Genomic DNA, 26,765 nt, shown 5'->3' with positions numbered 1-26,765 from the left:
TAATACTTGTTGCATTCACTGAGTGTTTGTCAAAGTAGGCTACCATTTCTATATTTTGTGTCAGGCCTGGTCTGTACTTAATCTTATTGAGAGAGGTTACTTACAATTTGAAATAGCCTCTGAATAGTTTACATTGTTACAGAAGTAAGAATCGTTGTCAATCAAATAGCCAACTTTGTGTGGGATTTGCAATACTTTCTGAATATTGTCCTATGGACACATTGGATAATTTAATTAATAAGTATAATATATTAGGTACATTTTGAGTGAGTAATTTAGTCAAATTTACTACAATTTAAATACTCTAGGATTTTTTGTAGTGTTAAGTGTTAATCGTTTTTGATAGTGAGTGTCTTTACACAATGGACAACAAAATGAGTGTTATTCCTATTGACATGAATGTGGTATCATATTAAAGAAGAGGTTGTGCTCTTTATAAGTAAGTTAACTTGTAATTGTAATTTGTTTTTTAGCAGTTTGTTTGAAATGTGTGAGAAAATTAGCTTTACTTATAATTTTCAAGATAATCTGCAAAGTTAAAAAATATTTTAATATAAATGTAAGGGCATTACTATTTAAATATTCTAACAAAGTGGTAACTGTCCCAACATTGGCACTTGAGGAACTCATACTCTTGGGTAAGCCTCAATAAAGCCATACAACACTCCTTCCGTGGCCTCCAACTTCTCTTAAACACTAGTAAAACCAAATGCATGCTTTTCAACCGTTCACTGCCCGCACCCGCCCGCCCGACTAGCATCACCACCCTGGACGGTTCTGACCTAGAATATGTGGACAACTATAAATACTTAGGTGTCTGACTATGCTGTAAACTCTCCTTCCAGACTCACATTAAACATTTCCAATCCAAAATCAAATCTAGAATCGGCTTTCTATTTCGCAACAAAGCCTCCTTCACTCACGCCACCAAACTTACCCTAGTAAAACTGACTATCCTACTGATCCTCGACTTCGGCGATGTCATCTACAAAATAGCCTCCAACACTGTACTCAGCAAATTGGATGCAGTCTAGCACAGTGCCATCCGTTTTGTCACCAAAGCCCCATATACCACCCACCACTGCGACCTGTATGCTCTAGTCGGCTGGCCCTCGCTACATATTCGTCGCCAGACCCACTGGCTCCAGGTCATCTATAAGTCTATGCTAGGTATAGTCCCACCTTATCTCAGCTCACTGGTCACGATAACAACACCCACCCGTAGCACGCGCGCCAGCAAGTATATCTCACTGGTCATCCCCAAAGCCAACACCTCATTTGGCCACCTTTCCTTCCAGTTCTCTGCTGCCAATGACTGGAACGAATTGCAAAAGTCGCTGAAGCTGGAGACTTATATTTCCCTCAATAACTTTAAACATCAGCTATCTGAGCAGCTAACCGATCGCTGCAGCTGTACATAGTCCATCTGTAAATAGCCCACCCAATCTACCTACCTCATCCCCATACTGTTTTTATTTACTTTTCTGCTCTTTTGCACACCAGTATCACTACTTGCACATCACCATCTGCTCATTTTTCACTCCAGTGTTAATCTGCTAAATTGTAATTCTTCGCTACTATGGCCTATTTATTGCCTACCTTCTCATGCCTTTTGCACACACTGTATATAGACTTTATTTTTTTCTACTGTGTCATTGACTTGTTTATTGTGTTATTGGCTTGTTTATTGTTTATTCCATGTGTAACTCTGTGTTGTTGTATGTGTCACACTGCTTTGCTTCATCTTGGCCACGTCGCAGTTGTAAATGAGAACTTGTTCTCAACTAGCCTACCTGGTTAAATAAAGGTGAAATAAAAAAAAATTAAAAGCTACAAATGTGTCTTCATTCAAATTTAAAGGTCCCAAACAGTCATTCTGATTCTCATGTAAAATAGTGACTCATTGAGTGACTCATCCATAATGTTTTCTGAGGATAGAAATGCTAAAGAATGGAGATAAAAGTACTCTTTCTCTCATGGCTAACTACCAGGAAGTTGGAAAAGACTGAGTGGGCAGGGAGTCTATATTCATGAGCTTGCCTTGACTGACAGCTCTTTGAAACGCCAACGTCAAGAAATGTGGATGCAGTGAGCAACGTTGCAGTCAAATCATCTCAAGCAAATATGGTGACACACAACGTAATTATAATTGCTGTCACCCTACAGTCAAATTTTGGCACCAGTAGATTAGCGATCTAGCTATTTAAACCACACCCCTCTGCAAAACACGCCTTCTCCGATGCAGGTTACAAGGCGGTACTTATTTCAATTAGGATAGAGAATATCATGTTACCATTGGTGTATTAAAAAGGAGCGTTAGGGTGACGTCACCCTATTCCCTTACTAATCATGCCTCCTGAATCCAAGTGTTTGACATGGTGATGGGAGCAGTAACTTCTTGATCAAACTTTGTCAGTTTAGAAGCAACTGTAATTTATCACACTTAGATGTGGTTTCACCCAAATATCGTCACATTTTCTGTTTATGACTTTCAACAAGTGATGACAATACAACAAAACAGATGAACTGGGATGACATTTACTCTCACAGGTGGCCAAAAATACCTATCTGAAAGCCACACCCCTAGTGAGCCACGCCTCCAATAAAATAAAATAAACTAGAAAAAACTAAGTGACACAACATCTGTTCTGTCCTATTTACCCAGCGCTGGGTTGTTTTTAATCCAGCATTTTTTAGAGTATAAATATAACACCCATTGCTAGTAATCCGTTCATCCACCTCTGGCCTGCTCGCCTCCCTACCTCTGGAGGAAGCACAGTTCCCGCTCAGCCCAGTCAAAACTGTTCGCTGCTCTGGCACCCCAATGGTGGAACAAGCTCCCTCACGACGCCAGGACAGTGGAGTCAATCACCACCTTCCGGAGACACCTGAAACCCCACCTCTTTAAGGAATACCTTGGATAGGATAAAGTAACCCTAAAAGATTTAGATGCACTATTGTAAAGTGGTTGTTCCACTGGATATCATAAGGTAAATGCACCAATTTGTAAGACATTATACACACTCCGTATCTCAAAGCCATATTAAATATCTTGGTTGTAAAATAGTTGCTATTGAACTCAAAATTGTTCAGAAAGTTGAGAAATAAAATAGCTATATTTTATTATAGCTACCAACATAAAGCTGAGAACCTCCTCTCTTCAATTGTGACAACATGACAGCTGTGTTTTCCACATAATTGGACTTTTAAACGTTATGCAATCAAACACTTTTTTTCTTCCTGAGCTTTTTTTCTGTCGACACAGCAGCAGGCCCCAGCGAAACAGGTACAGGGGCAGGGAGACACTTTCATTGCAGTAATCACGATGAGGATCATGTACTTTACTGTTTGACTAAATCTGTCTGAAAGAATATGACGTTTTGAGTGAGGTGACCATGTAGAATGAGTAGCTTGCACAGCCAAGTCAAAGGTTAGAAAAATGAGAGTAAATGGTCGCAGTCTGGAGCCCCGTTAGAACATATTTTGTATACATATTGCAGCCTTACAATCTCTTCCTACATGCCTCCACTGTTATAAAAGCACCATACCATACAAATGGTACAGAGAGAGAACATTTTGAGTTGTACAGAGAGAAAGTAGTAAGTCTATGCAGAACTGTGTAAAGTGATGCAGAGCTGTGCTCTTTCTTTAATGTGAACCATGACTGTAATGGCTATTCAGTCCCCAGACAAAAAGCCTCTCTCCCTTTCAATCCTAGAGAGCTCTCTATAGGCTCAGGGCCCAGCACAATAATAGCTTTAAAGGTAGACTCAGCAAAATGGCGTTGCCACGAGCAGCACCACAGATATTGAGATGAGCGAGATGCAAGACTTAGCTCTCACACAGTCACACACAGTATCTGGTTAGATTCAATGTTCTTAGTTGTTGCGGAAATTGACCAAATATGCTCTTTACGTTCTGCATCTACGTCATGTTGCTGAGTTTACCTTTATCAAAAGATAGCTTTGTATGGCCAGAAAACTTCCCGACACACACAACTGGCAAACAGTCGATTCATTGCCCCACGGTCACACTGTGGGCTTAGCTGTACCCTAGGGGCCTGAAACTCATAGACATCCCTTTAAACCAAAACTATGCCCATCCTTATCATATTTCCCAGCATGCTCTACTGCAGACAGATTTGTTTAAAATACTTATTTTTAATGTGTTTTTTTTGCATGTACATTGATTGATTGATTCATCTTATGCTACACAAAGATAAATATCATAACATTTTCTAAACTTATCCAGTCAGTTGTTTTCACCGTTGCTCAAATTGCTGTTCCAGTTTGAATGGCTAATGTAGTCTCCTCACAATGATCAAATTGCTGTTCCAGTTTGAATGGCTAATGTAGTCTCCTCACAATGATCAAATTGCTGTTCCAGTTTGAATGTAGTTAATGTAGTCTCCTCACAATGATCCTAACTGTGGTAGTCATTCTGAAAGCAAGTTGCAGATGAATAAAAATACAAATTGTTGGATAGTTTATCTCTAGGTGGATTCCAATAGAGGGCTTGCAGTTGTGTCACAAATCACCTACCGACCGCACCAGGCGCCATGTTGGAAGAGCAAAGTCAGTCTGTTGGAAGTCTTCCAATTGTCCACATGGTTGGCTACATTTTGCTACCACCGGAAGATTGACCATTATTTAGTTTGTCTATGGACCCATAAAACGGAGGCAGTGGGAGAACATATTCAAGTAAGTAAATACATTTGGAAAACGATCAAATAGTATGTATTATTAGCTAGCTTGCTACAGAAACTTTGTGTGCAGGGTAACTCAAATGAGCTTCTAACGTAATGTTCCTTAGTTAACTAACTTTATATACCGCATAGCTAGCCAAATGAATTAAATATCACCAGCTTTCTAAATTTATATTAGCTAGTTAGCTAACTATCTTGATGTATTTATTTGTGTAACTCTAAATGCATTTGTAGCTAGGTAGCTAGCTAACAGCCATGAAACTGGGTGAAAGGATTAGTTCCAGCTGTCAGACAAGGGAGAGAAGGCTACTCTGGATAGGGCAGGTACCTTTATGGGAGGACATTATGAAAATAGTCTCCAGTTCCCGTCCCTAGTGAGAAAACCTGAGGACAGAGATATAGCAACACAATATTCAGTGCTGTCTAATTTGAGTAGAATGCAGCCTGTTTCTTTGTGATGTTTTCTGTCCTCAGATACAGAGAGCTGTTAAACCCTGTCTGCAGATGTAGAGGTCCCAATGAATGTCCCAAGAGAATAAGGGTACATCGTTGCATACCATGGATTATCTGTGTACCTATGTTAGCTAATTTTGTGAACAAATATACAGTTTAAAAGTCACACACACAATGTATAAACCTATTACAATTGGAGCAGGCCAACCCTGCTGGGTGTGCAGGCTTCTGTTCCAGCCCAGCACTAACTCACCTGATTCAATGTATCCAACCTAATAAGTTGATAGTCAAGTGTGCTATTGCTGGAACAGAACTCTGCTCACCCAGTACATCAGGGATCAGTGAATATTATGTTGCTATATCACTCTGTCCTCAGTTTTTTCCACTAGCCATGATTGGCTGAGATAATGAGTGGGCTGGACATGCCGAGAGATGAGTTTGGATTGGTCTGCCATATAGAAGGCTTTTGTCTATTGAGCTGGTCAGTCTGTGTTGGTAATCCTGTCGAACGCGGCTTTTTTTATGTAGCTGCATAAGTGTTGCTCTCCACTTTCTGGAGGATCGAGTTTTGAAATCAGTGGAATTAGAGTATGATAGCTAAAGAGATGGAGAAAACACCTGTCTCCGGATTACATCTTCAAACTAAGGGCAACAGTGGTATGGCATTCCTGACAGGGAGTGCATGATTATGTATACGGGTAAGCTAGTCTAGCTAGCAAAATTTTCTGATATTACACATTTTTTATTTTAATAGAAAGGGGTTTCATTTCAAGCTAAAGTGTATTGTTAGCTACCGTTAGCTGGCTGGCTCCCAAACTAACGTTAGGTGGCTGGCTCGTTAGCTAACGTGACGTGTGGGATCTTACATGTTGTTTACCTAGCTAGGATAATTGTTTACCTAGGTAACTAGCTACATGTCTTAAGCTAAAGTGTACAACACCTGTTGAATATGGCCGAGTGGCGCAGTGATTTAAGGCACTGCATCGCAGTGCTAGCTGTGCCACTAGAGATTCTGGGTTCGAGTCTAGGCTCTGTCGCAGCCGGCCGCGACCGGGAGACCCATAGTGCGGGGCACAATTGGCCCAGCATCGTCCGGGTTAGGGGAGGGTTTGGCCTGCCGGGATGTCCTTGTCCCATCGCACACTAGCGACTCCTGTGGCGTGCTGGGCACAGTGCACGCTTACACGGTCGCCAGGTGTACGGCGTTTCCTCCGACACATTGGTGCGGCTGGCTTCCGGGTTAAGTGGGCATTGTGTCAAGAAGCTGTGCGGCTTGGTTGGGTTGTGTTTCGGAGGACGCACAGCTCTCAACCTTCGCTGTAACTACCAATTGGTTACCATGAAATTGGGGAGAAAAAAAAAGGGGTAAAATAAATAAATACAAATAAATTGAAAAAAAAGAATATGGCCAGTATCAGTACACGTCAGCAAAAAAGCATAATGAAATTGTTGCCAGCAGAGCTGGTTAGGATATTTTCATGTTATCCAGAGGTAAACAGATCATCGGCCAGAGCGTCAAGTGTGTGCTCTGAATGCAAGGAGATGGGTGGGGCTAAAGCTTAAGAGGGTGTGAGCTAGGGTTGCTACCCAAGCCGGCTGGTTGTTTGTTCTATTAGTTCGGGTGCCAGAGAGGCGACCCATTTGTTCAGTCTTTTTGTTCTGTATCTATGCATGCGACCTAGTCGTTTGTTCCTAATGTTCCATTGCCATATTGGCTGGCAACGTTCTTATTCCTTGCTTGCTAGCTAGCTAGCCAACTACGGCTAACTTACTGTCACATAAAACAGTGCAGCCAGAATAACGACGTAGCTGCATTTGCATTTGCTTAAGCTGTTTTCTAGTGACATTTAGCATAAAAAATAACATTAAAAAAATGTGCTCTCTCGTCAGGACACTGTTCTTCGAGAGCTAGCCAACACAGCTAACACGATCACTTCAAATTGAAGCTGGAAAGATTTCAAACTAACTGCACTTAATTTCATTTTACCTGTTTTCTATTGATAGTTCTTTGTATACATCCATACAAATTATGATGATTCATGAATTCGACCAACTGAGAAAAGCTGTCTACCTGTTTGTCTCATCCCAACACCTTCATTACTATGAGACAGCTGGAGATCGAAATTGTAATAAACAAGGTTGCAAATGTTGAAGAGACAGAGAGCAAGGGTTACACAAATAGCAACTCGGCTGTTGTTGTCGGTTTAATTAATGTGGTGGTCTTCCAATATGGCCGCCATGAGGCGTCGTACGTAAACTCCAAGCCCTCTATTGGAATTTTTATTTTTAATTTAACTAGGCAAGTCAGTTAAGAACAAATTCTTATTTACAATGACGGCCTTGAACAGTGGGTTAACTGCCTTATTCAGGAGCAGAATGACAGATTTTTACCTTGTCAGCTCGGGGATTCGATCTAGCAACCTTTCAGTTACTGGCCCAACGCGCTAACCACTAGGCTACCTGCCGCCCCGAATTACACATTATTATTGTTATTAATATACAGTTTGCATTGTGGAGTAGAAGGCCAGCAACACATTCTGGGACTATACAGAGTCCCAGAATGGCACCATATTGTATATACAGTACCAGTCAAACGTTTGGACACACCTACTCATTCAACGGTTTTTCTTATTTTTTTAAAAACAAGTCATCAAAACTAGGAAATAACATGGAATCATGTAGTAACCAAAAAAGTGTTCAACAAATCAAAATATATTTACCATTTTAGATTCTTCAAAGTAACCAACCTTTGCCTTGATGACAGCTTTGAACACACTTGGCATTCTCTCAACCAGCTTCACCTGGAATGCTTTTCCAACAGTCTTGAAGGAGTTCCCACATATGCTGAGCACTTGTTGGCTGCTTTTCCTTCACTCTGTGGTCCGACTCATCCCAAACCATCTGAAATTGGTTGAGGTCAGTGGATTGTGGAGGCCAGGTCATTTGATGCAGCACTCCATCACTCTCCTTCTTGGTAAAATAGCCCTTGCATAGCCTGGAGGTTAGAGGTCGACCGATTAATCGGCATGGCCGATTAATTAGGGCTGATTTCAAGTTCATAACAAATCGGTAAATCTGACTTTTTGGATGCCGATAATGGCCGATTACATTGCAATCAACGAGGAGACTGTGTAGCAGGCTGACCACCTGTTACTCGAGTGCAGCATCAAAAAGACATTGTACCTGCAAGGAGCCAAGGTAAGTTGCTAGCTATCATTAAACTTATCTTATAAAAAACAATCAATCGTCACATAATCACTAGATAACTACACATGGTTGATGATATTACTAGGTTAACTAGCTTGTCCTGCGTTGCATATAATCATTGCGGTGCCTGTTAATTTATCATTGAATTACAGCCGACTTCAACTTCACCAAACGGGTAATGATTTAACAAAAGCACATTCGTGAAGTCGGAAGTTAATATACACCTTAGCCAAATACACTTAAACTCAGTTTTTCATCATATCTGACGTTTAATCCGAGTAAAAAATTCCCTGTCTTAGGTCAGTTAAGATCACCACTTTATTTTAAGAATGTGAAATGTCAGAATAATAGTAGAAAGAATGATTTATTTCAGCTTTTATTTTTTTCATCACATTCCCTGTGGGTCAGAAGTTAATATACATACATGAATTAGTATTTGGGTGCATTGCCTTTAAATTGTTTAACTTGGGTCAAACGTTTCGGTTAGCCTTCCACAAGCTTCCCACAATAAGTTGGGTGAATTTTGGCCCATTCCTCCTGACAGGGCTGGTGTAACTGAGTCAGGTTTGTTGGCCTCTTTGCTCACACACGCTTTTTCAGTTCTGCCCACAAATTTTCTATAGGATTGAGATCAGGGCTTTGTGATGGCCACTCCAATACCTTGACTTTGTTGACCTTAAGCCATTTTGCCACAACTTTGGAATTATGCTTGTGGTCATTGTCCATTTGGAAGACCCATTTTCAACCAAGCTTTAACTTCCTGACTGATGTCTTGAGATGTTGCTTCAATATATCCACCTAATTTTCCTCCCTCATGATGCCATCTATTTTGAGAAGTGCACCAGCCCCTCCTGCAGCAAAGCACGCCCACAACATGATGCTCCCACCCCCGTGCTTCCCGTTTCGGATGGTGTTCTTCGGCTTGCAAGCCTCCCCCTTTTTCCTCCAAACATAACGATGGTCATTATGGATAAACAGTTCTATTTTTGTTTAATCAGACCAGAGGACATTTCTACAAAAAGTATAATCTTTGTCCCCATGTGCAGTTGCAAACCGTAGTCTGGCTTTTTTATGAAGGTTTTGGAGCAGTGGCTTCTTCCTTGCTGAGCGGCCATTCAGGTTGTCGATATAGGACTCGTTTTACTGTGGATATTGATACTTTTGTACCCGTTTCCTCCAGCATCTTCACAAGGTCCTTTGCTGTTGTTCTGGGATTGATTTGCACTTTTCGCAACAAAGTACGTTCATCTCTAGGAGACAGAACGCGTCTCCTTCCTGAGCGTTATGATGGCTGCGGGGTCCCATGGTGTTTATACTTGAATACTATTGTTTGTACAGATGAATGTGGTACCTTCAGGCATTTTGGAAATTGCTCCCAAGGATGAACCAGACTTGTGGAGGTCTACAATTATTTTTCTGAGGTCTTGGCTGGTTTCTTTTGATTTTCCCATGATGTCAAGCAAAGAGGCACTGAGTTTGACAGTAGGACTTGAAATACATCCACAGGTACACCTCCAATTGACTCAAATTATGTCAGTTAGCCTATCAGACGCTTCTAAAGCCATTACATCATTTTCTGGAATTTTCCAAGCCGTTTAAAAGGCACAGTCAACTTAGTGTATATAAACTTCTGACTCACTGGAATTGTGATACCGTGAATTAGAAGTGAAATAATCTGTCGGTAAACAATTGGAAAAATTACTTGTGTCATGCACAAAGTAGCTGTCCTAACCGACTTGCCAAAACTATAGTTTGTTAACAAGAAATTTGTGGAGTGGTTGAAAAACAAATTTTAATGACTCCAACATTAGTGTATGTAAACTTCAGAATTCAACTGTATATACACAAATCGGCCGATGAATCGGTATCTGCTTTTTTTTTTTCTCGTCCTCCAATAATCGGTATCGGTATTGAAAAATCATAATTGGTCGACCTCTACTGGAGGTGTGTTGGGCCATTGTCCTGTTGAAAAACAAATGATAGTCCCACTAAGCACAAACCAGATGGGATGGTGTATCGCTGCAGAATGCGGTGGTAGTCATGCTGGTTAAGTGTGCCTTGAATTCAAAATAAATCACTGTCAGTGTCATCAGCAAACCCCCACACCATCACACCACCTCCTCCACGCTTCACGGTGGGAACCACACATGCGGAGATCATCCGTTCACCTACTCTGCATCTCATAAAGACACGGCGTTTGGAAACCACAAATCTCACATTTTGACTCCAGACCAAAAGGACAGATATCCACCGGTCTAATGTCCATTGCCCGTGTTTCTTGGCCCAAGAAAGTCTCCTTATTATTATTGGTGTTCTTTTCAAGTGATTTCTTTGCAGCAATTCAACCATGAAGGCCTGATTCACACAGTCTCCTGTTGGGTTCTGAGAATATGAAATATACTTATATCACTGAGGGAAAGCGAGTAATGTAGAATGTTTACATTATGTCAGGATATATTATTGTTAGCCATCAGGGATCCTATGGGGGGGGATCCTATGGGGGGGGATCCTCTGGGAGAAAAGACACAGTCTGGTACCAGTCAACATGACAGCTGTGAGTTGGGGAGGACTAGACTTTGTGTCAGATGAAGTGAGGAAAAACAGATATCACTCTGTCTAGCAACAGAGATGCATTGGCTGTTCAGATGTGTAGGAGGAGACTCAAAATATGAGAAACGGTTAAATATCAGTGTTTGTGTGAATGTATTTATCGATTCAGCTGCTCAATCCTTTCGGAAGAATAAACTTGGTTTGAGCTTTCACAGTGTCCTTCTTACTCTAATAATTAGAACCTAACACTCCTCTGAACAGTTGTTGAGATGTGTCTGTTACTTGAACTCTGTCAAGCATTTATTTGGGCTGCAATCTGAGGTGCGGTTAATTGCCAATTTCTGAGGCTGGTAACTCTAAAGAACGTATCCTCTGCAGCAGAGGTAACTCTGGGTCTTCCTTTTCTGTGACGGTCCTCATGAGAAACCAGTTTCATCATAGCGCTTGATGGTTTTTTGCGACTGCACTTGAAGAAACTTTCAAAGTTCTTGAAACTTTCCGTATTGACTGACCTTTATGTCTTAAAGTAATGATGAACTGTTGTTCCTCTCTGTTTATTTGAGCTGTTCTTGCCATAATATGGACTTGGTATTTTACCAAATAGGGCTCTCTTCTGTATACCTCCACACCTTGTCACAACACAACTGATTGGCTCAAACGCATTAAGAAGGAAATTAATTCTACAAATTATTTTTTAAGAAGGCACACCTGTTAAATGAAATGCATTCCAGGTGACTACCTCATGAAGCTGGTTGAGAGAATGCCAAGAGTGTGCAAAGCTGTCATCAAGGAAAAGGGTGGATATTTGAAGAATCTCAAATATATTTTGATTTGTTTAACACTTTCTTGGTTACTACATCATTCCATATGTGTTATTTCATAGTTTTGATGTCTTCACTATTATTCTACAGTGTAGAAAATAGTAAAAATAAAGAAAAAGAAAAACTCTTGAATGTCTGGTAGTGTATATATTTTTATTTTTATTTTTGCCAGTCAGCACCACAGAAAAGCTTTTGTGCAGTGCAAGTGGGGACAATTCAGGCTGAGGAGTGAGTTTCAAACATCCAGACAGCTCATTTTCGACTGCAGTCGAAAATGTCAATACAGACAGACAATGAGCACATATAGAGCAACTAATGACAAGCAACACTTTTTATTTTGGATTTTATTAACCCCCCTCTTCGGAGGACACATACCTTTTTTGTTTTTTTTCACAGGTTTTCTGCTACATATACATACATTTTACATACATGGTACTTTTATATACAGCAATCACATAATAATACATTACCGAACATAAGCTCTTTAATATCAACCGTCAGCCCATTCCACCTATCACCATAGACCACCCTTGTTTGGTTTATGTATATGTGCCATATATTTTTCAATTGTGCTGTGATGTTTTACATACATTTTGAACCTTTCTAATCATATATAGTATCCACAGTTCGTTAGCTAAAGATGAAAACCTTTCCTACGAGTGTTATTATATTATTTATTGACTGACTATGGCTTTCCAAATCGCCCAACACTGCTATTTGTTAGGTTAATTTGAACCTTTGCATACGTGAGTTCCAAATATCTCTAACGGTCGCCCCAGTGTGAGTTGTTTTATGCACGTGATGTCAGAATGCACTCAATGTCCCAAAATTTCATTATTATGCAACAGGACAGTTTACACACTGTCTGTTAATTATCTTTTGGCTATGTTTCAACTTGCCAACTTCAAATTATTTTCTAACAAGTTGTATTTTCTAACAACAGTTTGAATTGAGGTGTGTTCCGCCTCTTCATTGATTCACATAGTAGCAGCCCATTTCAGCTTTGCGGACAATTTACCTTTGAGGCTTTACTGAGCTGCACAAACTTCTCTCTTCGAGGAGAGCCCCGGCACTTCACCAATGTTTGTGCAGATCAAATATGCAGACATTTGCGCAGTCTTGCATGAATTGGAACATTTTGTACGTATGGAGCATAATGTATTTACCATTTTTTTCACTTTTTCAAGTACTGGTGACAAATAATGCATTCTGATTAATGCATAGATTGTAATGGACACATATGATGTCTGTAAAATACTTTTAAGGTTGTACTGGTTATAATGCGCTAATGCTAAGCTATTTTCCAGCTATGTGTGGCGTCATGTTTGTTGACATTATACAATGCATTCTGGGTGTCACGTAAACATCTGTCAGACCTAAGATGTTATAATGAGGTGAAGGAATGATTCACTCATCTTTCGGGTAAACTTCTGGAAGTGAATGAAGGGCAGTGAACGATCATAGACAACACATCCCCTTCAACATGCACACTGCAAACAGATTGGTCGATGTGAAAAAACAAAACATTGCGGCGCACACAAACTACCCATCGTCAGATAACTTTAGATTTCTAGAAAGTGTAACTCAAATATTTCGATCAATGGTCAGCTCACCCGTGATGTGATTAATTATAAATAGTAATTGTTATTAGCTTATTTATATTGTAGTTTCTGTCAGACGAGAGTTATCTAAATATGACCGCTTGTGTTACATCAATCTTTCCTCAGTCAGCGGTAGGTTTAATGTGGCCTATATTTTGCAGTTTGGATGATTGTGGGATGCTGTAGCTACTTCTGTGAATGTCTGAACATTGCTTCCAAAAATAAACTGCTCACATTCAAGACATAACTTTGTGAGGACTGTGTTTGTGCAAAATGTTTCTGTGAAAAAACAGTGTGGCCAGCTCAAATTTAGATTGTTGCATCAATCAAAACTAGACATTCTAAATAAGCGTTCTAATCACACCAGTTTGAGCATACGCTGCAGGGACCACTGTAGAATGATCACACCTGTTTGTTGGTACGTGTGAAAAGGTTAAGTGCATGTTGTGATTTTTTTTACCATTCCTGAACCTATGATCAGAAACAAGCTACATAGTGGCAATAACAGAATAAATGATCAAGTGATTCTCTCTCTTCACAGCAAAATCTACAGAGCTGAGATTGTTGCATGCACTATATATATATATATATATATATATATATATATATATATATATATATATATATATAAAATTCCACAAATTCACTTTTAACAAGGCACACCTGTTAATTGGAAGGCACATATACATATATATATATATATATATATATATATATATAGCATTCTGTTGGTGGCAAGAATTTTGTATAATAATTTAAATTTAAAAACTCCAAGTCTTGAATCAAGTGTTTTTTTTTTGTTGTTTTTTTTGCATCAGTTCATAAACCATGTGCCATGGAATCAGTACATCAAAAATCTCTTCCCATTTATTTTGCAACCTGTATAGCACAGCTGTCAATTTTTTGTCCTCGAATTTATGCCAATTCCTTTCAGGCAATTTGCATCTTTAATATATGGCAGACAAACAAGTTCCGACCTTCTCCCTCTTCCACTTGCCTCCTCCATTTTTGTGGTAATGCTGCAATCACTTGGTTATAAGTTTGGATTGAGCAGACATTCACATCTATTTTCGATAGCTTCATATGTGACATAACTCAGCCGTATCTATTCATATTTGGCATTACTAATTATAAAACAAATGTAATTTATTTTCTACAATAAATAATATATATATTTTTCAAACACATTAAGAAGGAAAGAAATTCCACAAATTCACTTTTAACAAGGCACACCTGTTAATTGGAAGGCATTCCAGGTGACTACCTCACGAAGCTGGTTGAGAGAATGCCAAGAGTGTGCAAAGCTGTAATCAAGGTAAAGAGTGGCTATTTGAAGAATCTCAAATATAAAATATATTTTGATTTGTTTAACACTTTTTTGGTTACTACATGATTCCATGTGTTATTTCATAATTTGATGTCTTCACTATTAAATCTACAATGTAGAAAATAGTAAAAAATAAAGAAAAACCATTGAATGAGTAGGTGTTCTAAAACTTTTGACCGATAGAGTATTTGAGTTTAACCATAATATTTGGTCTATCTTTTTTGGAGGATAAAACTTAAATTGTAACCAGCATTGTATGGCTTGTTTAAGAATGGGTGATACTTTAAACAAAATTTCATTTTCAATTAGTTAGAAATTAGAAATTGTAGTCTGTATAAAAGTCAAAAGGCAATTTTTGAACAAAGGATGTGCCCTTCTTAATTACCTACTGTCTGGACCTCTGGCAGTCTCTATGGGGGTACCACAGGGTTCAATTCTTGGGCCAACTCTTTTCTCTGTATACATAAATGATGTCGCTCTTGCTGCTGGTGAATCTCTGATCCACCTCTACGCAGACGACACCATTCTGTACACTTCTGGCCCTTCTTTGGACACTGTGTTAACAACCCTCCAGACGAGCTTCAATGCCATTCAACTCTCCTTCCGTGGTCTCCAACTGCTCCTAAACACAAGTAAAACTAAATGCATGCTCTTCAACCGATCGCTGCCTGCACCTGCCCGCCTGTCCAGCATCACTTCTCTGGACGGTTCTAACTTAGAATTTGTGGACAACTACAAATACCTAGGTGTCTGGTTAGACTGTAAACTCTCCTTCCAGACTCACATCAATCATCTCCAATCCAAAGTGAAATCTCGAATTGGCTTCCTATTTCGCAACAAAGCATCCTTCACTCATGCTGCCAAACATACCCTCGTAAAACTGACCATCCTACCAATCCTCGACTTCGGCGATGTCATTTACAAAATAGCTTCCAATACCCTACTCAACAAGCTGGATGCAGTCTATCACAGTGCCATCCGTTTTGTCACCAAAGCCCCATATACTACCCACCACTGCGACCTGTACGCTCTCGTTGGCTGGCCTTCGCTTCATAATCGTCGCCAAACACATTGGCTCCAGGTCATCTACAAGACCCTGCTAGGTAAAGTCCCCCCTTATCTCCGCTCACTGGTCACCATAGCAGCACCCACCTGTAGCACGCGCTCCAGCAGGTATGTCTCTCTGGTCACCCCTAAAGCCAACTCCTCCTTTGGTCGTCTCTCCTTCCAGTTCTCTGCTGCCAATGACTGGAACGAACTACAAAAATCTCTGAAACTGGAAACACTTATCTCCCTCACTAGCTTTAAGCACCAGCTGTCAGAGCAGCTCACAGATCACTGCACCTGTACATAGCCCATCTATAATTTAGCCCAAACTACTACCTCTTCCCCTACTGTATTTATTTATTTTATTTATTTTGCTCCTTTGCACCATATTTATATTTTATCTCTGAACTTTCTTCAAACTACAAATCCACCATTCCAGTGTTTTTCTTGCTATACTTTATTTACTTTGCCACCATGGCATTTTTTTGCCTTTACCTCCCTTATCTCACATCATTTGCTCACATTGTATATAATCTTATTTTTATTTTTATTTTTTTCTACTGCATCATTGACTGTATGTTTGTTTATTCCATGTGTAACTCTGTGTTTTTGTATGTTGTCGAACTGCTTTGCTTTATCTTGGCCAGGTCGCAATTGTAAATGAGAACTTGTTCTCAACTTGCCTACCTGGTTAAATAAAGGTGAAATAAATAAAAAATAAATAAATAAAAATCTACTGGAGAACCATTTTGGGTTTAAGTATAACTTATGTATGAATGAAGCTTTTAGTGAGAAGTTTAAAGCTTTAATATTTAATCATTTTAGCCCCCCCAAAATCAATCATTATATAATTAGGCACATTTAATTTTGTCTGGCTTAGCATTCCAAATAAAATGTAATATTTTTTGCTCATATGATTAAAGAAATTTGTTGTCTAGACTAGGCAACGCCATTAGTAAGTAAACTGTGATAGGACCAAAGAGTTTTTCCATAAATAGACATGTATTTACCTATCCATGGTTGCAGAATCGTAATTATTGAAGTTAATTTATATTGTTTGAGATATGAACACCAAGTAAGTCTACTTCACCTTCCGCCCATTTTATTGGTAAACTACAAGGTAGTGTAAATACTTTGTCTTTTAACGATCCAATATGTAATATGGTACACTTGTCATAATTAGGTTTTAGTCCAGAGAGGCTAGAAAAATGATCAAGATCTTCAATGAGACTGTGCAGGGATCCAGATTGCGTATTTAAGAAAAAACAAGAGTCATCGGCATACATTGACACTTTAGTTTCTATTCCCTGGATTTCTAACCCATTGATGTTCTTGTTGGATCTAATTTTAATAGCTAGCATTTCGTTGGCCATACTAAATAGATATGGAGACAACAGAGAGCCTTGTTTTACTCCTGCTGCTAATAATGGATGTTTGAGTACATCAAAAAAGGTCTGATATACCTCTACTGGTAGGCTATCAAGCCCTGGTGTTTTTCCAGATTGAAAATATTGAATTGCCTCAAAGTTCCTCCTCTGTAAGTTGGCCTTCACACATGTCTTTCAATTAATTTGTTCATTTTACATTATTAGTATTATTATTAGCAAATAAATTATTACAGTGGCGATGGAGGAGACTGAAAAGAAAACATAGGCCTAAAATATGTTGCTGCTTTTTTCAAAATATAATTTGGTGAATCATGGATGACTCCCTTTGTAATCAGTTTCTGTAAATTCTTTTTGGTAGCATTTCTATGTTGAAGATTCAAATGTAGTGCTTTTTTTATTCCATCCAACTCGCTTTATTTTTGAAATAAATTACACTTTGATCATTCTTGAATAAGTTCCTCTAATTATTTTTGTTTTTCCTCTAACCTATTTTGTGCCTCTATAGTAGTTTCCATTACCATCAACCTGCGCTGTTACTTCCTCTATTTCCTTTATTAGTCTAATCTCTTTTGACCTAAACTGATTTTGGTTTAATGATGAGTATTGTATTGAATGGCCTCTAAAAGTACATTTAAAAATGTTCCATACAATAACGGGATCTGTTGCCCCTATGTTGTGCAGAAAAAAGTATGAATTATTTTGTCTTTGATAAGAACAAATTGTCATCCAGTAGGCTATGATTATATTTCCAATATCCTCACGTGGAAATTCTGTAGTTATATGGAGGTGGTCCGATCGTATTCGGTCTTTACATTGTTCATCTAGGAACTCACTTGAAGGCCACATGATTGAAAATGAATAAATTCAACTAAAATGTCTTTGACACAAACAAATATAGTCATGGTTGGTAATTCTACAATTCACTCGAAAGGGAAAGGGAATACCTAGTCAACTGCACAACTGAATGCATTCAACAAAAATGTGTCTTCCGCATTTAACCGAATGCTTGGAAATTATATTGGAGGCATGGCTTAGTGGGGGCGTGGCTTTCAGTTAGTTATTTTTGACCAACCGTGAGTGGAAGTGTTGTACTAGTTTAACTGGTCTATGGTAGTAGTCCATTGTTATCACTTACAAGGAACACATGGCTTTGTCACTGTGGTGGTACCCTATGTATGACCCTGGTTTCTCTTCATTATGCACAACTCTGTGTGGTGGAGATTTTCTGGGCTTGTGTCGGTCTCTCTACCTTCTCTCGCACTATGTCTTTCTTTGGATGGACCAGGAGGCAGCAACGGTAACTGTGGATTGACCGCAACTGGCGTTGTCTCTCTGGTCCATCGGACAAGGCCGGAATTGCTGGAAGGACTGGGGAAGATGGAAGGGCTTGACCGTGCCTGACCCAACCTGACTCCCCAATCGACGGACATCCCCCAGCATTCAGCACCAGACCAGCTGCCTGAGGAGGAGACGAGACACTGCAGGCCTAGAGGTGAGCCTTACAGCTGATTTATGCTTGATCTGGCAATGCTGTCTGGAGGCTCCGTACGGAGGGTGTGATGCAATTGCAGAGCCTGCGGAGGCCAAATCGAGCTCCCAATTTTTGTACCAATGTGGAGGGCTCCGTATAGCTCCACAGTGACATGATTGGTTGACGGTAGGTGGGGGTGGGAGGTCCTGTATAAACACAAACTCACTTCCTTGACAACAGCTTTGCTCCATGAAGCACAAGAAGTATAAATACCCTGATTTCTAGAGAGGCCGTATCGCAGTAAATGCTGTACCATCACTGCAGATGTCGGATTGGCCATGCAGAGCTTTTTACTCACTCTATCCTTGGCCTGCAGCCCTCCTCCCCTGCCTTTCCATGACCTGCCTGGAATTCAGCAGAGCTGTTCTCCAGAGAGTTATGGGTTTGTGCCATTTGACCTTAACTGCCTGTGAAACACCCAGGGCCACAGGAATCATTTAAAGTCAGTTTCAAGGTCCCCCAGTTACTAGATCAGCTTTGGTTAAAATACAGAAATTGCATACAGATACAGATATCCTGTTTAACAGACTCTGAGCATAACCCCTTTCTGACACAGAATCCAACGTAGTTACAGTACATCGTCACAATGAATGCATCCAGGACAATGACATACAAGTTTGGTTTAGCAGGTTCGCCAACCTCAAGTCAGCGGCTAGGAGGGTCCTGGACGAAGACAACTTCTAGACTAGGGCACAAAAATGGCTGGTCCACTTAAGACCGGAACCAACTTGAGTGGGCGGAGTCCAACACCATCACGCTGGGGAAATACAGGGGCTCCGTCCACAACTATGGCACGCCCAAACTTTGCAGACTGCACAGCCATCATCTGTAAGATCTGTAAAGACAAGCATCCAAACTCAGACTGTACCTCATGCCCCTACAACTGGTGCAGGAAAGGGTGCCACTTCTTGCCCTAGTCCCGACACCGGCAGGGCAAGGGCCAACACCACCAACTCCAACCCCAGGCCCACTAACCCAAATCCCAAACCCAACCCCTCCACCAGACAACATGAAGACCCAGTCCCAGAACCAAACCCAGACCTTTCCACAGGCACAGCCCAACCCACCACCCAAGATGTCCAAGAAACAGCCACCACCATTGTCGCCCCTCCACCTCTGCCCCCCCCAACACATCCTTTCCTAGCCACCTCCACCCCTTCCAAACCCCTGGTCAAAGGGGAGCCGGTTTTGAAAGGCCATACAACCGGAAGAACACCTCTTTTGGGCAAATTAGCCTATTTGATCAGGCCAACTTATATTATGGTTATCCTCACTGATTTTGGAAACATGGGTTGTAGAGTGGCACCTACACAGCAAATTCGGCAGTGTTAAATCAACACTGACAGTGGGACATTTAACACTGGGCAAGTATCTGTACCAGTCCAAACTTGTCAGTGTTAAATAAACACTCTGCTTAGTGCTCATGCTGTTACACTTTGTCATTGTCAGCAGTAAAATCATCTCAAGCTAATTTGGTGATACACAAAGCAACCAACATTGAAATTGCATCAATTTTTTTTATATATACCTCTCCCGTTTGGCATGTCTCTTACGATGCGGTTCACAGCAGCACTGACGAATGTGTTGACATGTGTTGACAGCGTTTTGAAGCACCCTTCCCCTCCCTTTTATTCCATGTTGATTGTAGACCTAGCTAGTTGTGATTGGGAAACGAAGCTTCTTGAAGCGTTGGGGCTTTTCATCCAATTGTGTCGAAAATAGGTTAATTATGGGAGGCTTTGATCAACACAGTGTACACTAGTGGCATTATTATAGATGATGTCCCACACGCTGTAGCATGTGTGCAGACTAGCCTTTCTGTCTTCTACCGAAACCAATATCAAACCAATTAAGTGGTTGTTTGCCGAAATGAAGCATCAACACAATTGTCTGGAAAACCTCAATGCTTTAGGAAGCTTTGTTTCCCCCTCATTGGTTTACAGGCCACATCAGGCCTGTACGTCACATTATGCTGGCTTGCAAAGTGATGTGTAATTCCTATTGGAATCTCGGCTGTGTTAGACCATCCAACAGTTGGAGTTTCAAACTTCATTCAGACTGTCAGGGTTAAACACTGAGGAGACTACCTAAATCACAGGAACTGGAACAACCTTTTCAGTAACAGGTGGAATAAATCCAAACTGATTGGATTAGTTTCTAAAAACATTGTTATTCATCTTTGTGAAGCACAAGACTAATCAATCATGTACATGCAAAAACAGAGATATTAAAAACAAATCAAACATTTTTACCTGCCGGGGCGGGGTTTTGATGGGAATGTTTTACTCTCCACTGAGTAAAACTGACACAATCACACTCAATACTGGTTATTAACAACATTAAGTGTTAATTTATCTCCTGAATCAACAAAAAAAATTGGCACTGAGAAATCATCACTAGGCAACACTGGAGAATTTACTGTGCGCGCACACACACACTTTTTATGTACAGCAAATAACACTTTCCTTTATTTGGTGGACGTTGTAGGTTCCATATTTTTTGCCATATTTAGCAAGGCATGTGTCAAGGCATCAGGCAACAAAACTCCACCAGGCAGGAACAGTTCTTCGACTCTGCTTGAAAAGCATTTGCCTCTGACATTCATTCAAATCATATTCAAATCTATTTACATAACCAAAACCATTGGAGCCTTGAGGTGTTTTAGTTTTCACCGAGACGTGGTGGAGTCAGTCATTTCAAAGGGCTGATGAATAATTGAAGTGTTTTCTGTTCTCTAGATGTTAAAGAAAACCTTAACAAAATGGAGATCCCAATATCATAGACAACTCATTTTGCATGTCGTTAACTAAGAGGGCTGTGCTGTGCTGTGCACAGTACTACTCTGACTGGGGAGTTGGAGGAGTACAAGAGGAAAGGAAATAGATTGAGACAACAAAAAACAACCCTGGAGCAGGAGAAAGAGTCTAGGATCACAACACAGGGCCGGAAGAGGAGAGGGTGTCTTGAAACAAAAACACATGGAACCAAACCTCTCCTCCAAACCAACTCTGCACTTTCATTTCATGAAGCCAAGTATCTGCAGGGCAAAGAGTAAGACACACATACACACACAGGCCCAGAAAATGCTGATTATTAACTTTTCATAAAGAGTGAGAGAGGGAGAAAACTCAAAAGGAAAGCTAGAGGGTGGGGGAGAACAGAAAGGGAGAGTGAGTTAGAGATAAAAGAGAGAGAAACAGCAAGCAAAAGAGGGATGGCAGCCACTTTTGTGGTGAGTGCAGGCATGGCCCATCGCCCACACGCCTTAGGGTTGTTGAGGGATCTCTCTCTCAACAACAAACAGCCTACCGGGGCATGAGCCAGTGTGTGTGTGTGTGTGTGTGTGTGTGTGTGTGTGTGTGTGTGTGTGTGTGTGGCGTGTGTGTGCATGCGTACATGTGTGACAGAGCATGCAAGTGTGTGTGTATTAGTAGGAACTCTTAAGAGGCTCCAGCGTAGAGCCCCATAGTGTAAACATGCAGCTGCAATAAATAGTGATGAAAACATGTGAAGCGAAACAGCTGAAAGAAATCCAACTAACAGGGCGTCAGTAGAGCACTGTGAACCCTCGGCAGTCAGCACTCTCACTCACAAAGAGAGAGACAACTACAATGAAGAAAGAAAAAAACATTGATAAAGAGAATAAAAGTACTTAAGAGACATTAATATGACATAGTTATACACATTTGAGAACATAACACAGAGAGCGAGAAAGTGAGAATCAGAGAGCTAACAGCTTGAGCTAACAACCAGCGTTTCCCCTATATGCATTTAGCAGCACAGCCCTCTCCACAGTCACATCAAGGTTTCAGAAATGCCAATGCACGTGCACCATAGAAACATCATTGTAGACATACAGTACCAGTCGAATGTTTGGACACACTTACTCATTCAAGGGTTTTTCTTTATTTCTACTATTTTCTATATTAAATCAAAATTATTTTAGATTCTTCAAAGTAGCTACCCTTTGCCTTGATGAAAGCTTTGCACACTCTTGGCATTCTCTCAACCAGCTTCACCTGGAATGCTTTTCCAACAGTCTTGAAGGAGTTCCCACATATGCTGAGCACTTGTTGGCTGCTTTTCCTTCACTCTGCGGTCTGACTCATCCCAAACCATCTCAATTGGGTTGAGGTAGGGCGATTGTGGATTCCAGGTCACCTGATGCAGCACTCCATCACTCTCCTTCTTGGTCAAATAGCCCTTACACAGCCTGGAGGTTGAAAAACAAAATCCCACTAAGCGCAAACCAGATGGGATGGCGTACCAGCAAAGCACCCCCACACCATCATACCTCCTCCTCAGTGCTTCACGGTGGGAACCACACATGCGGAGATCATCCGCTCACCTACTCTGCATCTCATAGACACGGCGATTGGAACCAAAAATCTCAAATTTGGACTCATCAGACCAAAGGACAGATATCCACCGGTCTAATGTCCATTGCTTGTGTTTCTTTGCCCAAGCAAGTCTCTTCTTATCGGTGTCCTTCAGTAGTGGTTTCTTTGCCTCAATTCGACCATGAAGGCCTAATTCACGCAGTCTCCTCTGAATAGTTGATATGTGTCTGCTACTTGAACTCCGTGAAGTATTTATTTGGGCTGCAATCTGAGGTAACTGTGGGTCTTCCTTTCCTGTGGCGGTCATCATGAGAGCAAGCACTTGCAGAAACTTTCAAAGTTCTTGACATTTTCCAGATTGACTGACCTTCATGTCTTAAAGTAATGATGAACTGTCATTTCTCTTTGCTTATTTGAGCTGTTCTTGCCATAATATGGACTTGGTCTTTTACCAAATAGGACTATCTTCTGTATACCCCCACACCTTGTCACAACACAACTGATTGGCTCAAACACATTAAAAAGGAAAGAAATTCCAAACTTTTAACAAGGAAAACCTGTTAATTTGAATGCATTCCAGGTGACTACCTCATGAAGCTGGTTGAGAGGATGCCAAGAGTGTGCAAAGCTGTCATTAAGGCAAAGGGTGGCTACTTTGAAGAATCTCAAATATATTTTGATTTGTTTAACACTTTTTTGGTTACTACATTTCATAGTTTTGATGTCTTCACTATTATTCTACAATGTAAAATAAAGAAAAACCCTGGAATGAGTAGGTGTGTCCAAACTTTTGACTGGTACTGTATATCTCTATGATGTGCGCACAATAATTCACACACACACAGCGATGTGCACACACAAATGCAATGCAATGCAATGCAATGCAATGCAACACACACACACACACAGACCGCTTACATTTATAAGGCAATATAACACTTCATGAGAAGTTGTTCCAAGTGAAGTGTTACCAAATACTTTTTGGAGAGCAGAAAAAAGTGAACACGTGAACAGCGGGCAAACCTGGATATACTTTTTTCCAGCTACAGTGTTTTTAGATGGATGCCTTTTCCTTAACCACTAACTAGCCAGGCCTCAGGGGCAGTATGTGGTGGGCTAGAGTGACTGGCTCCTATTGTTTATTGTACATTCAGAACAGACCTAAACCAACCGGTTGAAAAGTAGACAGAATAAAAGCCCAATGGTGAAAAAAGCTTTTCCGGTGGGAGGATTCTGTAAAATGTAGACAGAAATGTTTGGTGGTTTTCTTCCTCCCTGCTGTTGACAGTAGATAGAGGGGGTAGCTGCTCTTAAAAAAAAGGTAGTGGAAGAGAAATAATGATTAAGATGTGGGGGTGGATTGGTAAGCAGTCGGAGGAATTAGGTAAGACACGCCTACACAGCACAAGCATATGCATGCACGTACACTATCAGCTTCAATGAGATGTATCTAGATCATCCACCATGGGGCATTTTCATGTTCAAGTATTGCCATGGTGGTATCATTAGTGATGGGGGGGGGAATTCACCAACATATCGCAATATTATTTTTTAACAAAATGATATCGATATTTGACAATATTGTTTGATATTTGAGTATCAATTTGTAAAAAATATCTTAAAATCTTCTTTTTAAGTAGTGAACCAACATGTTTTCAGCACTTTTATTTCCCTGACTGATCAACACTTGTTTTCTCCTGCTCTCTGCAGAAGACATGTAGTGAGCAACATGTTTGGAACATCAAATCGCAATACATATACTGTACATGTTAGTCATTTAGCAGACGGTCTTATCCAGATCAACTTACAGGAGCAGTTTGGGTTAAGTGCCTTGCTCAAGGGCACATCGACAGATGTTTCACATAGTTGGCTCTGAGATTCAAACCAGTGACCTTTTGGTTACTGGCCCACTAGGCTACTGTGAGAATCACAATACATATCGTATCATCACCTAAGTATGGTGATAATATCCTATCATGAGGTCCCTGGCAATTCCTAGCCCTAGTATGCATGCAGACTAGTGAGAGGATGACAGGGCTTTCATAGGACAACTCAGTCCTCTCTCTCTGCACTGACAGACACCCTCACTCAGGTCCTTGTGGTTTGCTCTGGTGTGTTGGTTCTAGAACACACCAACAGAGCTGACCTTTCCACTGCAACGTTGTGACTGTCCTTCTGCCAGAAAGCTCCATATTATCTTGGCAGAAGTGCAGGAGTTAACCCACTAATGTTCAAAATGACCCCCCCCCCCCTCTCCACAGAAGCCAAGGTAATGGCTGAGTAAACACAGTGTAGGATGTATAACAAGCTAAAGTACACATTTAATGCCCCCCTCTCACTATGTCAAGAATAGTTTGAGTGACATCTTTGAAATAGACTAGGAAACCATACATGTTGAATGTGGAAAGTTGAGCCTGATTCAGCTGGGGTTATAAATACCTCAGCACATGTTGCCTAACAACAGTGGGGAGAAAATAAGATAAATATTGACATCTATGTTAAATTAACTGTGACAGCTTCACTATGTTCCCTTATAGCAGGGTTTACCAAACTCAGTCCTGGGCCCTTTGATTTGTACAGCAGCTTGTACAAGCTGGACGGGGTCGACAGTTGATCACGCATGCATCGGTACTGGATGGGTAATTTGTGTGTGTGTGTGTGTGTATGTGTGTACTGTGAAAAGTGCTGTGGCAGCATATTGAAATAAATGCAAAGGTGAAACAAATGAGTCACTCCAACCGGTCAGCTGTGATCTGTGACCTGGAGAGAGGGGGAGGGGTTAATGGGAAGGGGAGAGGTCACAGAGATGGAAAGGGAAGAGGGTTTGGAGCAGCTTTCAACCATGAAATATCCTTCTATATCAGCCAAACAACTCTTACTGCCCTTGCTTTTTCTTCTGCTGTGAACTTTTCACATAACTATAATTCAAATCACTTTCAACTGAAACATGTTTATAAGCAACTTCAAATAAGACAACAAAGATGAGACAGACTGAGACTGTAGAGACAGACAAAACAGGGAAAAGAGGAGTAGCTGCATCTGGTCTGAGAAGGGGTGGGAGGACAGAGAAAGAGAGAGAGCTGTGGTGGTGGTGATCAGAAGGTCTTATGTAAGTGTATTATTGTGCACTGCAAAGGGGTTGCCATGAATTTGACAGTATCTTACAGGCAGCTCAGTGGCGAGCGAAGTTCTGTATTTCATATTGCAATTTTTTTTGGTAAAATGTACTATATTATACTGTAAAAAAGTAAAATGTACTATATTATACTGTAAAAAAGTCAATGCTACAGTAATCAAATGAATAAATGGATGGATGAATTACATTTATTGAGAGGAGGGGTTTGTATTTTACAATATTTTACTTTAATTACAAGGGATTGGTGCAAGCAGTTTGGCTGCTTGATAAAGTGTTTACACATTACAGGTAGTGATAGGGAAACTAAGCTTCCTGAAGCCTTGAGCATTTCCAGCCAATTTTGTTGAAAATAGATTAATTACTCAAGGCTTTGATCAAGACAGTGTACACAAGTGGCACCTACCGGTCAAAATAATTTAGAACAGGGAAAATATTATAGATAACGTCACACACGCCGTAGTGCGCCCAGTGTAGCTTTTTTGTCTTCTACCGAAACCAAACCAAACCAATCAGCTGTCTGTTCGACAAAACGAGGCTTCAGACGTCATTCATCACATCCTTCTGATAAAGCGATATAAGCACCGGAACAGTGCTTTGAAATAAACTGCTTAGCAATTTCAATGCATGCCTCAGAGCTCCGGTATCGAACGTAACATTAC

The 26,765-nt window shown here is 40.5% G+C and overlaps 1 protein-coding gene across 3 annotated transcripts in view; it reads right to left on the bottom strand.

The window, feature by feature from the left end:
- Nucleotides 1-26,765, bottom strand: part of LOC106600542 (zinc finger protein 704) — a 101,148-nt gene that overhangs the window by 58,942 nt on the left and 15,441 nt on the right. The gene's annotated exons all lie outside the window — the stretch shown is intronic.

Source organism: Salmo salar, chromosome ssa03 (assembly GCF_905237065.1).
Source record: "Salmo salar chromosome ssa03, Ssal_v3.1, whole genome shotgun sequence".
NCBI classification, from domain to species: domain Eukaryota; kingdom Metazoa; phylum Chordata; class Actinopteri; order Salmoniformes; family Salmonidae; genus Salmo; species Salmo salar.
Note: the sequence above shows the minus strand (reverse complement) of the source record. Positions and strands in the feature narration are given on the sequence as shown.